The sequence below is a fragment of the Budorcas taxicolor genome, chromosome 7 (genome assembly GCF_023091745.1).
Source record: "Budorcas taxicolor isolate Tak-1 chromosome 7, Takin1.1, whole genome shotgun sequence".
Classification (NCBI taxonomy): Eukaryota; Metazoa; Chordata; class Mammalia; order Artiodactyla; family Bovidae; genus Budorcas; species Budorcas taxicolor.
Genome location: NC_068916.1, coordinates 87791963 through 87803889, shown reverse-complemented (window position 1 = coordinate 87803889; position 11927 = coordinate 87791963). Strand labels below are relative to the sequence as shown.

The window sequence follows — 11927 nt, the reverse complement described above, 5'->3', positions numbered from 1 at the left end:
AACATAAAAGCAGCCCACTGCACACCTCAACAGAATTGCCTGTATATTCTTAATGTCTTTTGAAGTGATTTTATGCAGTCAACACCCTATACATTAGGAAAGGAATGGATGTGTGCTTTATGGGTATCTTATCATAGCAACAAACCTTCAAAATCAGAACCATTCCTTAATTTTGCTTACTTTTTTATGCAGCTGCATTGATACTACATTGCTAGACAAAAGACAAGAATGAACGTTAAGACGAGTTTAAAAAAAAACAAACCAGCAACAGGACAGCCATCCAAGGCGCAAGTGCTGAGCTTGTGGGAAAAAAAAAAAAAAAACAGCCCCCATTTTATTAAATAATAGTGTTCATGCAAGAATGTCTGAAGTACTCTGCAAGGCTAATTAGGACAGATCAATGCACACTTACCTCTTCAGAAGGCTGAAAGGTGTGTAGTGACTATGTGTCATTAAAAATTTACTTGACCATGGGCATCAGATGTCCATGAGAGAATGACCCTGATGAGCACTCTGTTTCCATTTTGCTCATATCATCCTTAATGCATCAAAAACGCCATAGACACCATCACTATCACGCTGCCTCATAACAGCTGATGTGCTATATATGTTTGAGAGCGTGGTATCAATTAACTGTATTATCTATAAAGCCATACTTGCAATTACTACCACTTCACAATTTATTATTAACACATTTGGCAGGGTTCTTTTTTTTTCCAAAGTAACATTTATTTAAAGGTTAATCAAAATTCTTAGAACAGCATTTATTATAATATGATTTTTGATAATTGACTAAATCAGTGGCTCTTAAGAAAAACACCCTTGTCTCGGTCCTGCTCAGTATACACCACAGTGCCTATTTGGGGAAAAGAAATACATATTAGAAATGTTCATTTCAGACCTCGTCATGAACGATCATATATTAATGTAATCAGGTGGTACATTTACATGCTCATTAGTAATCCATCATTAGTACAAATGCTCACTATTAGGAATAAATGTACAACGAGTTATTCAGAATACCCAGAAATAGTATTTCTTATTTAAACATTCAGAATCAGCTGACTGAAATAAGTGCACACCTTGAATTTGAACTTTCAAGGCACATCACTAAAGTCAATCAGTTATGTCAGGATACTCTTCTATAATAATCTTAATTATAAAATTCTTGCCCCTCCCTTAAGGCATGGAGCAGTGGGGGAGAGTTCCAGTATCTAAATCTTTCTAATTCACTGTAACTGCAAAAATTCCCGATGAAGTGTGTGTTTAAATTTTATGCTTTAATACATAGCATGCAACTAAAAACCACATTAGTTATGCTTTATGCTATTTAATCATATGTCAAAATCTGTAAAATCTGTTCTAGAATGCTAAGGTGCAATTAATCAATCAAAGAAATAAATAAAATATAATAAATGCCAAATAATGTAATGTCTTAAAAAACAAACCACTATATACACATTTATTCTAAAAATACTTATTAGCCAATACCACTGAAGGAAAAACAGAGTGAAAATTAGATTTACTGAATCTTTTTCCCATTAGTAGCTAGCTTGCTCTACATTTTAAAATGGTTTAAAAAGGTCTTTGGAGTGTTCTGGTTTGCCAACTAAAATGGGAGCAACCTGAGGGTCAGAATGTTTTGGTTTTTATCCCTGTGCCTAACATAATTTCTCAATTATAACAGGTGTTCAGTGTCTAACAGATGAAAGAATGAATGACTCAAATATGCACAGACTAGATTTTTTCATCATAATGCTTAGCACCTACAATGAGAGTTCTACTTGAATTAAAAATAAATTTTAAGAAGAGCCCTACTTTTCCTTCTGGCAAAAACTATATATTATACTTCATTGGCATTCAACTAAAGTTAGTGTCTCCATTAATTCTTTCCTTTTTCAGAGAGTCAGTTATGAACCAGCAAGGAAGGCTGGTGATGTGTGTTTGTATTTCTTCCTCCAAATGAAAACAATGATTTTCTTTTCAGGGAATGTAATTTAACAGTTCGAGGATACAGTTTTGGACCAACACTAGGAAGGCCAATGATGAGTCCCGGGTCCAGTCAGCAAGAATTCATCAAGCATCAAGTACATTCCCCACACTATGCTACAAATACACAGAGGAGGCAAAAGCATGCCCCTGCTTTCCAGACCATAAGCCAGAGGAGAAGACACATGTGCACTCATTCAACAAGAATTACTGAGCACACTTTACTCCATGCCGCAAATGGAAGGAGAGGAGGACAGTCAACAAGTCTCAGTTCTCCACCAGGGGCTAACAAAGAAATTAACCAGAAACTGTATGCCAAGCAAAGGCCATGAATATCATTGAAAAAATACCGACTAATCCCTGCTGGAACACTAGAAGAGAAAGCTCTTGAAATCATGGAAGTCTTAAGGAAACAGGTGGCATACAAATCGATCAAGAGAATCTCCCAGATAACATAAATTAGCACATTCACTAGTGATGAGGGATTGAAAGTAAGGGTCCGTAAGTATTCAAAGCATGTTATTCACTTTCTTGAATAATGACTGAATTTATTTGTTCTTCTTATCAATTTGTTTTGGCCACATAAAAGAATAACTTCCAGATTAATGATCACTCAGTACAAGGAACACTGAAGAATTTGCCTCACAAGGTTCCTGATGAAACTTGAGAAATCCCAAGACTGAAATTATCACAAGGATATTACAACAAAGACTGGCCCCTTCTACCACTACCCCACCAACCCACAAGTGGCTAGTGAGTACTTGACTATGACCAGCCCAAACCGAGATAATGCTGTAAGTGTTAAGTATATACTGGACTTGAAAGACTTACTTACAAAAGAAAATATACTGAAAACTTTATAGTTATTATCTGTTGAGAAAACAATATTTTTTAATATATTGAGCAGCATATGTATATCATTCTTTTCACATGTATCTCTGCACTTTATACTGTGGATACTAGAAAGTTACTGAACAGTGCTCATCTAAAGGCATTTTGAAGAAGAATGATTTTTTGAAGTATATCATGCTAGAAAGGGAGGATTAAAATTCAGCAGCATGCACTAGCATTTTAATATGATAATCAGATACAAAAATTTTATATAATGAAAATGCATTCTTCCCCAAAATGTATCAATTTTACACCTCCCTTTTTATCTGACTGGCAGAAAGCTTAAGTCTAAAAAGTCAAGTTACTCAACTCCAGGCTATTTTGCAGCAGGGACTAGATTTTCTGGTTCAGTTTAATCCTACCACTTATATCTTACTTGCCTTAGTTCCGTTCTTTATGGTAATCATCTTATTGTTAAGTTATGAAAAAGCTTTTGGAACTAGGAAGAGTTAAATAGCCAAGAAAGTGAGTGAAGGACGTCTCTGGTGGTCCAGTAAGTTAAGAGTCTTCCTTGCAATGCAGGGGATGAGGGTTCAATCCTTGGTCGGGGAACTAAGATCTCAAACTAAACCTGCACCACAACTAGAGTCTGTGCACTGCAGAGGAAGATCCCATGTGCCACAACTAAGACCCGATGCAGCCAAATAAAATAAATAAATAAACAGGGGGGAAAAAAGGAAAGAAAGCGAGTGAGCCCCTGACTATGGTGTTATCAGTGACAGGCCACTCTCCAGAGACACATGATGTCAGTGGTCCTTCTCCCAGTTACAGGTGTGAGGCAGAATGGATGTTTGGCAATACTAGGCCAGTTCTCACATTTGGGATCATAAATGCAGCACTGGCCTCATCCAAGGCTGCCCCCCAAGGGTCAGTGAGATAGACAGGCATAGTATTCAAAGGGTACAGCAAGTGCTGAAGTCATCTGCAGCTGTGGGTGCTTGCGTGCTGCGTGCTAAGTCACTTTGGTCGTATCTGACCCTTTGAGACCCCTATGGACTGTAGTCCAGTAACTTGGTATCAAATCAGGCAGAGGAAGGAGCCACTACCTGGATACCTAGAAATCAGGCGAGGAGTGGTCATTTCAGATCTGATCATATTCTGTAAGACACTACAGTGGGAAGTGAAGAGACAGCATCCAAATATCCAAGAAGAACTAGCAGAGACCTAGACCTGGAAAGAAAGAAAAGGGGATAATTTCTGTAACCAGGAAGCCAGGCGGGCCCCTTGGGGCTAGGTTCAGAGTCAGGGCCTCCAGGATCCACCGGACTACAAAGATTTGAGCTGGGAATGAGCAGTGAGACTAGCAGCTGTTGTTGGGCACCAGATGTACCCACTGAGGGAGAAATAGTCAAAGGCTCTAAATATGCTTCCTATTGTCGTTGGGTTTGGTCCAGGCACTGACGGGCTTGGGTACAGGTGGGAGCCAGTACATTCAGCTCAATTTTGTTCAGGCACGCGCAGGGCAAGGAAGGCAGATGGTAGCGGTGCCTCTCTTTATAAAGTGGAGGAATTACACTGGTGCTTATGCAACTCTTATTCCAAAATTAATGTTTCAAGGATATTTAAGCTGCCTAGAAAAAAACATTTCAGAGCTTCCCAAAGCTATGAAAAAGCCACTGCTTCCTGTTAATCCCTATTCCTCTCCAAGAAAAATGCTCATAATATTATTTAATAGTATTATAGAACCAGACTAATATGGTAGAATCTTAAGGTTGCAGGAAAAGCACGTAACATGTAGAATGTTATGCAACCTTAAGAGTCCTTATAAGTACATTTTAAAGAAATAAATAAGAATTAGTAATAATTTTCTAAGATATACAGAGATAGGATAGGATACAAAAAAGATTATGGTTATATAAAAATCAGGACCATCCAGTTGGCACAGATTACCAGAAAACAAGAAATATTCAGCTGTACTATTGACATAGTCTTGTCTGTTTTCTTAAACGGTTTTAAAGGATTTAGCACACAAATAACAGGTTTTCATTTCAGAAAATCAAAATTAATTAAATGTCAAAAAGTAGTACACAATTAACTACCACAAAAAAATTTTTTTTAAATCTCAGGATCTGATCAATAATAAATGAACTGTTAACTCAAAAATGTATTATTTCTATCTTAGGGAAATTGGAAAAAAAGATGGATCAAAACCCCACTGCTTCATCAATTCTTTTTTTTAAAAAAAGAGGAATGAGTTCAAAATACAGAACTAAGTGTGAATTTCACAAAGTAGATGTAGACAATTTCATATTGGCTGCTATGTTCATAGACAAAGCTGCCTATCTATACACCTTGAGACCCTATTTCAGGGAAACTCAGATTGGATTAAAAAGTCTACGGATGTTTGCTACCCAGTGAATATTCCCATAACACACACAGGCACAGACTCAGACACCTTCCTTAGTCCAAGAGCAATTCCAGGGAGGTCTTTCTCACACTGAGAGAGAAGGGGTGAGTTTCTGGTACAGTAACAGCAACAAATAATACCATAATATTTCTAGCTCATACATTGTAAGCCCACCTCCTCCTGGATCTGTGAAATACAGGCTCATCCTGGCAAAAATTCTAAGACAACTGAGTTGTCACAATGTGACAAGAGTATAAACTGACACTGAGTGGCTTTTCTAGTGCTTCCTATTAAATAGGAGTAAACCCAAAATATACCCCCCAACATATCAGAAATAACATATACATGCTACTTAGTTTCAAGGGGTAAAAACTTTTATAACTTTTGAAAATGCAAAATATGTGACAATCTGTCACTGATTTAAAATACATTACAGTAACAAGTAACAACTTATGTACAAAACCCACTGCAGCTCTGTGTTCATCATCAAACACAAAAGCTATTTCTAAACAGGTCAGACTCAAGCTTTAGCTGATGGGGGTTGATGGCAGAACAGGGTCTCAGATGAGCCAAAGCTGTGCGTAATCCAAAACTCATTGATATTTAAATCTGGAATAGGTTTTGAACTTCCATTTGAACATGTCGTGAGAACATGAGATTCCTGTTACTTTATACACGCTCAATCTTATAAAATGTTTGCCTTGTATGGTGAAGATATTTTGCTGAGGTCTTAACGAGTACAGCACATCACTCTGCGTGGTGAGGGTGGAGGAAGGTCACTCACAAGCCTTCTGCAAGTCCCTTAGCACTTACACACGTCCCTCAGATAGAAATGACTTCCCTGATGGCACAATGGTAAAGAATCCACCTGCCAGTGCAGGAGACACACGAGATGTGGGCTCAATCCGAGTCAGGAAGATCCCCTGGAGTGGAAAGTGGCAACCCACTCCAGTATTCTTGCCTGGAAAACTCCATGAAGAGAGGAGCCTGGCAGTACACAGTCCACGGGGCAGCAAAGAGTCAGACATGGCTGTGACTGAACATGCACGCAGTTAGAAGTAGGGCCTGACTGGGAAGTTGCAGGAGACGAGGGAGCAGTAGAAACGTTGCCTCTGGACTTGAGAATAAGGTATTCCTCCAAACACAAACCCCACAGCATTTCCCATTAACTGAGTATTATTACGATGTATTGTAACTGGATATTTCGTTTTTTGTATCTTCCACGAAGTTGTAAGATTTTTAAGGAAAGTGAAAGTGGAAGTTACTCAGTCATGTCTGACTCTTTGCAACCCCATGGACTATACGGTCCATGGAATTCTCCAGGCCAGAATACTGGAGTGGGTAGCCTTTCCCTTCTCCAGGGGATCTTTCCAACCCATGGATCGAACCCAGGCCTCTGCATTGCAGGCAGATTCTTTACCAGCTGAGCCTCAAGGGAAGCCCAAGAATACTGGAGTGGGTAGCCTATCCCTTCTCCAGCGGATCTTCCCGACCCAGGAATCGAATCGGGGCCTCCTGCATTGCAGGCAGATTCTTTACCAACTGAGCTATGAGGGAAGCCCTTTTAAGAAAAATCATATGATTTTGCAATAACTAAAAATTCACATAGATGGCTGGATGGCATCACCAACTCGATGGACATGAGTTTGAGTAAACTCCAGGAGTTGGTGATGGACAGGGAGGCCTGGCATGCTGCGATTCATGGGGTTGCAAAGAGTCGGACATGACTGAGCGACTGAACTGACTGAAAACTTCACAACAAGGTGCAAAGAACTGTCCCTTCCCCAGCCCCTGTCCCCAGGGGTTAAAATCTTGCATAACTACAACAGCTGCGACCCTATGAACTGTAGCCCACCAGGCTCCTCTGTCCACGGAATTTTCTGGGCAAGAATACTGAAGTGGGTTGCCATTCCTTTATCCAGGGGATCTTCCCTACTCAATGATCAAACCCGGCTCTCCCATACTGCAGGCAGATTTTTTACCATCTGACCCACCAGGGAAGCCCAACTACAATAGCAGAACCAGGTAATTAACATTGCTACAATCCACAAAGCGTATTCAGATTTCACCAGTTATACAGGAACTTATTTGTGTGTATGTGTGCGTGCGTGTGTAGCTGCATGTAACTTTACCACACGTGTAGCTTTGAGTAACCACTACCATAATCAAGACACTACATTGCAATTACCACAGATTCCCAGAACTGCCCTTTCACTTCCACACCTACTCCCTCCTCTGACCTCTCACCCCTGGCAACCACTAATCTGTCCTCCATCTCTACAATTATGTTTTTATGAACTGATATATTAATGAAAACAAGCAATAATTATCTGCTTAAGATAAACTCTCCATTCAACACAAGTTCCTTGAGGTTCATCCGAGTTGTTGCCCTTAACAGTACATCATTACCCATTATTGCTAAGTAGTATTCCACACTATGCATAGATCACTGTCCATTTAACCATTCATCTATTATGGATATTTAGGTATTTCCAGTTTGGGTCTATTAACTAATAAAGCTGTTATGAATATCCAGGTACAAGCTTTAGTGTGAAAATAAATGGCAAGATTTTTAAGGGGATAGGTTGAATTGTATTCCTCACTGGATCTCCCACACTTTATATAATACATAGTAGGCACTCAAAATATTTGCTGAAGGAATGAATAAAAGAACTACAAAATTGCTTCTAAATGGCAGGAAATAAAACAAGGCTCATCTTATGGAAAAAAGCATAATTAATTGGGAGGGAAAATGTCAGCAAGAGATCCTGGAGGTTGCACTGGCAGTTTAAAGACTTCAGCAGTGTTCCAAAGTACACACACAGGCGCACTTCAATTCCAACATTTTTCACTTTGCTTTAAATATTGAGCTTCATGTTAAGATGGTGTTTGAATTAATAGTGAAAGTCGCTCAGTCATGTCTGACTCTTTGCGACTCCACGGACTACACAGATCACAGAATTCTCTAGGACAGAATACTGGAGTGGGTAGCCTTTCCCTTCTCCAGGGGATCTTCCCAACCTAGGGATCGAAACCAGGTCTCCCGCATTGCAGGCAGATTCTTTACCAGTTGAGCCACAAGGGAAGCCCTTGAATTAATAAGCTATGGTTAAACTTTTTTAGACAAACAATTTAAAGAAACAATTGCAGAGACTTCCTATCCAGCCAAGACGGACTAAGAAGGGCTGGATGGACCCTCCTTCCTAAAACAACAATGACCATCAAACTGATAACATATATGAAACAATGATTTTTAAGACACTGGACATCAGAGAATGAAAAACAGTGATCTCTGAGAGAGGGGAAGCCAAGGAGGTGAATCTCATAATTTCCCTGTTTAGTGTCTTGAGGGTTTCTTAGAAGTGGCAGAGAAATGGTAACTCAAGGGACACAAACCCCCAAATTGAGGAAACAGCTGAAGGCACTGAAGAACAAGGTGGCTACAGTTCCCAGGCCAGAGCACGCGGCAAAGAGCTGCTGCACAGAGAACGCTCCTAAAACCTGCAGAGTCCCACTCGCAAGTTCAGCAGAGTGCTGATCTGAGCAGATGTGCGAGGAAGCTACCCAAGGCTGGTTATTCCTTAGCTCTGAGGAATAAATGGATCTGAGCGATGATCAATACCTGCTAACATCTCATACAGAGAGAGAACCAATAGCTTTTGCTCAGCCTTCTCCAAATGAACCTGGTCAGGTCCTAGTTTTAATTACCAACTAAAAGGAAAGACATGGGACAGAGGATCTTATAAACAACTCCAAAGGAATGCATCAGCAAATACTAACTATGGAAGGCTCTACAAGCACTATTCAGTTTTCTCAACAAATAAGGAAAAATAAATAGAGGTGGGAGACCTACACATTAAAAGAGAAGAGAAATATCAACCAATTGCAATACATGGATCTTATATGTATTCTGTTTCAAACAGTAAAAAGTAATTATAAAAATTCTTGAGACCACTGAGAAAATCTGAATATTGATTGTACCTACTTGATAACAATAAGAAATATTGACTTTTTCTGTGTGGTTTAGTTTTTAGATGTGGTTCATTTTCTCTGTTTAAAAAAAAAGTTCTAATCTTTTCAAGCTAGCTACTGAAAAATTAAAGGATGAGATGATGTCATGTCTGGCATTGGCTTCAAAATAATTTGGGATGGGATGAGAGGTGGTAATAGGGATATGAGGAAACAAAGATGCCTACGAGACAATAGTTCTTGAAGGTAGGTGTAACTGTACACAAGTTTATACCCTTCTCTCTACTTTTAAATACATTTGGAACCTTCATATAACAAATTAAGTAAATAAACTTGAAAACATACCAGAAAAGTACACAATTGAGGTGGTAACTAAGGGCTCAGAGGTCACAGTGCAAATGAAAACAATTTCTCAGACACAGAGATATCAGAGATTACATTTTATAAGGACACTAAAGACTTATGTCGGACCTCCTCATGGAGGACCACGTCATCTCTACACAGACAGAACACTGGCTTTTAAGCAAGGATAGACTTTCTCTCTGAAGACCTAACAGCATACAAGTGGTTGACTACCTAATCTAAGACACCAAAAGACCAGAAAACTGGGTCTATACATGTGGTTGTTACTTCTTCCTGTTCTTTTAATAAGGGGAGGTGTTATGAGAAGTCTGCTAAAGCATGTGACTGCCATCCTCCCCACAGCATCCCTGCAACACAGCTCATTCCATTCAGTTTGGCCATTCCCGTGTTTACTGTTTGCTTAACAACTCCACTTGCTGCTCACGCTTTGCAGTTTCTGGGTTCTGAGGCGAGAGGAAAGGAATCTTTGGAGATGTCCAAGATTCTTTTCTCAAGTCAAACAATTTGTTAGAGGAGAATATGTATTATCTAGAAACTTTTTCTTTCATTCTTCTTTTTTTTTTTTTTTGACAGTAGGAAGGATACTTTGAGTAGCTTGTCCAAGGTTTTCTGCCAAAAGAAATCTCCTCTCTTTTACCTTATCTGAATCCCACCCTCCAAAAGGATATGTTCAGCTCCAATAAATGGAACTCCTAAGAGGATGAGTGCTATATCTTCTGTTTTAAAACAATTCCTCACAGTAGCCTACAAATAACCAATATGCTACATATATGCAAGAAATGAGTTGGTTTACTGATTTTTTTAAAAAATCAATGTAATTTTAAATTCTTAGTATTTTAGGTAATCATTCTGTCTATAATACCACTGTACAAGTACTATTTTTAAAATATCATCATGCATCCTGATGTTCATTTTCACTAAATGTCTGAAAAGGCCCTGCAAGTGGATTTAAAACCTGATGTGTGCTTTGAAAGCAAAATCAACTTTGTGGGATCAAGACCAGTGAGGATTGTGTAGGTTGGCTACACTTTGGGAAGTACATGCAAGGATGTATTGCAGAAATTGTAAGTGAATTCTTCAAAGCAAAGGGAGAAAGGGAAAGATATACCCGACGGAATGCAGAGCTCCCAACAAAACCAAGGAGAGACAAGAAGCCCTTCTTAAGTAAACAATGCTGAGAAATTGAGGAAAACAACACAATGGGAAAGACTAGAGATCTCTTTAAGAAAATTAAGAGAAACCACGGGAACATTTCATGCAAAGATGGGCACAATAAAGGACAGAAACAACAGGGCTCACAGAAGCAGAAGAGATTAGGAAGAGAATGGCAAGAATGCATGGAAGAACTACACAAGCAAGGTCTTAGTGACCCAGATAATCACGATGGTGTGGTCACTCACCTAGAGCCAGACATCCTGGGGTGTGAGGTCAAGTGGGCCTTAGGAAGCATCACTACCAGCAAAGATAGCAGAGGTGATGGAATTCTAGATGTGCTATTTCAAATCCTAAAAGGTGATGCTATTAAAGTGCCGCATCCAATATGACAGCAAATTTGGAAACTCAGCAGTGACCACAGGACTAGAAAAGGTCAGTTTTCATTCCAATCCCAAAGAAGGGCAATGCCAAAGAATGTTCAAACTACCATACAATTGTGCATATAATTTTACATGCTAGCAAGGTAATGTTCAAAATCCTTCATGCTACTAGCTTCAGTAATACATGATCCAAGAACTTTCAGATGTACAAGCTGGATTTAGAAAAGGCAGAGGATCCAGAGATCAAATTGCTTGGATCACTGAAAAAGCAAGAGCGTTCCAGGAAAACATCTACTTCTGCTCTATTGACTATGCCAAAGCCTTTGGCTGTGTGGATCACAAAAACTGGAAAATTCTTAAAGAGGTGGGAATACCAAACCATCTTACCTGCCTCCTGAGAAACGCATGCAGGTCAAAAAGCAACAGTCAGAACCAGACATGGAACCACAGACTGGTTCACAATTGGAAAAGGAGTACATTAAGGCTATATATGGTCACCTTGCTTATTTAACTTTCATGCAGAGTACATCATGCAAAATGCCAGGCTGGTAGAATCACAAGGTGAAATCAAGATTGCCAGGAGAAATATCAGTAACCTCAGATACACAGATAACACTCTAATGGCAGAAATAGAAAAAGAACTAAAAAGCCTCTTGATGATGATGAAAGAGAGATTGAAAAAGCTAATTTAAAACTCAACATTCAAAAAACTAAGATCAGGGCATCCGGTTCCATCATTTCATGGCAAATAGATAGGGAAAAAATGGAAACAGTGACAGAGTTTATTTTCTTAGGCTCCAAAATTACTGCAGAAGGTGACTGCAGCCATGAAA

The 11927-nt window shown here is 39.2% G+C and overlaps 1 long non-coding RNA gene across 1 annotated transcript in view; it reads right to left on the bottom strand.

The window, feature by feature from the left end:
- Positions 1-766: 766 nt before the first annotated feature.
- The window catches only part of LOC128051476 (uncharacterized), a 30282-nt gene continuing 19121 nt past the window's right edge, over positions 767-11927 (bottom strand). The window contains exon 4 of the long non-coding RNA XR_008199719.1: positions 767-856. This is a non-coding gene — a long non-coding RNA (uncharacterized LOC128051476). The remainder of the gene's footprint in view (positions 857-11927) is intronic.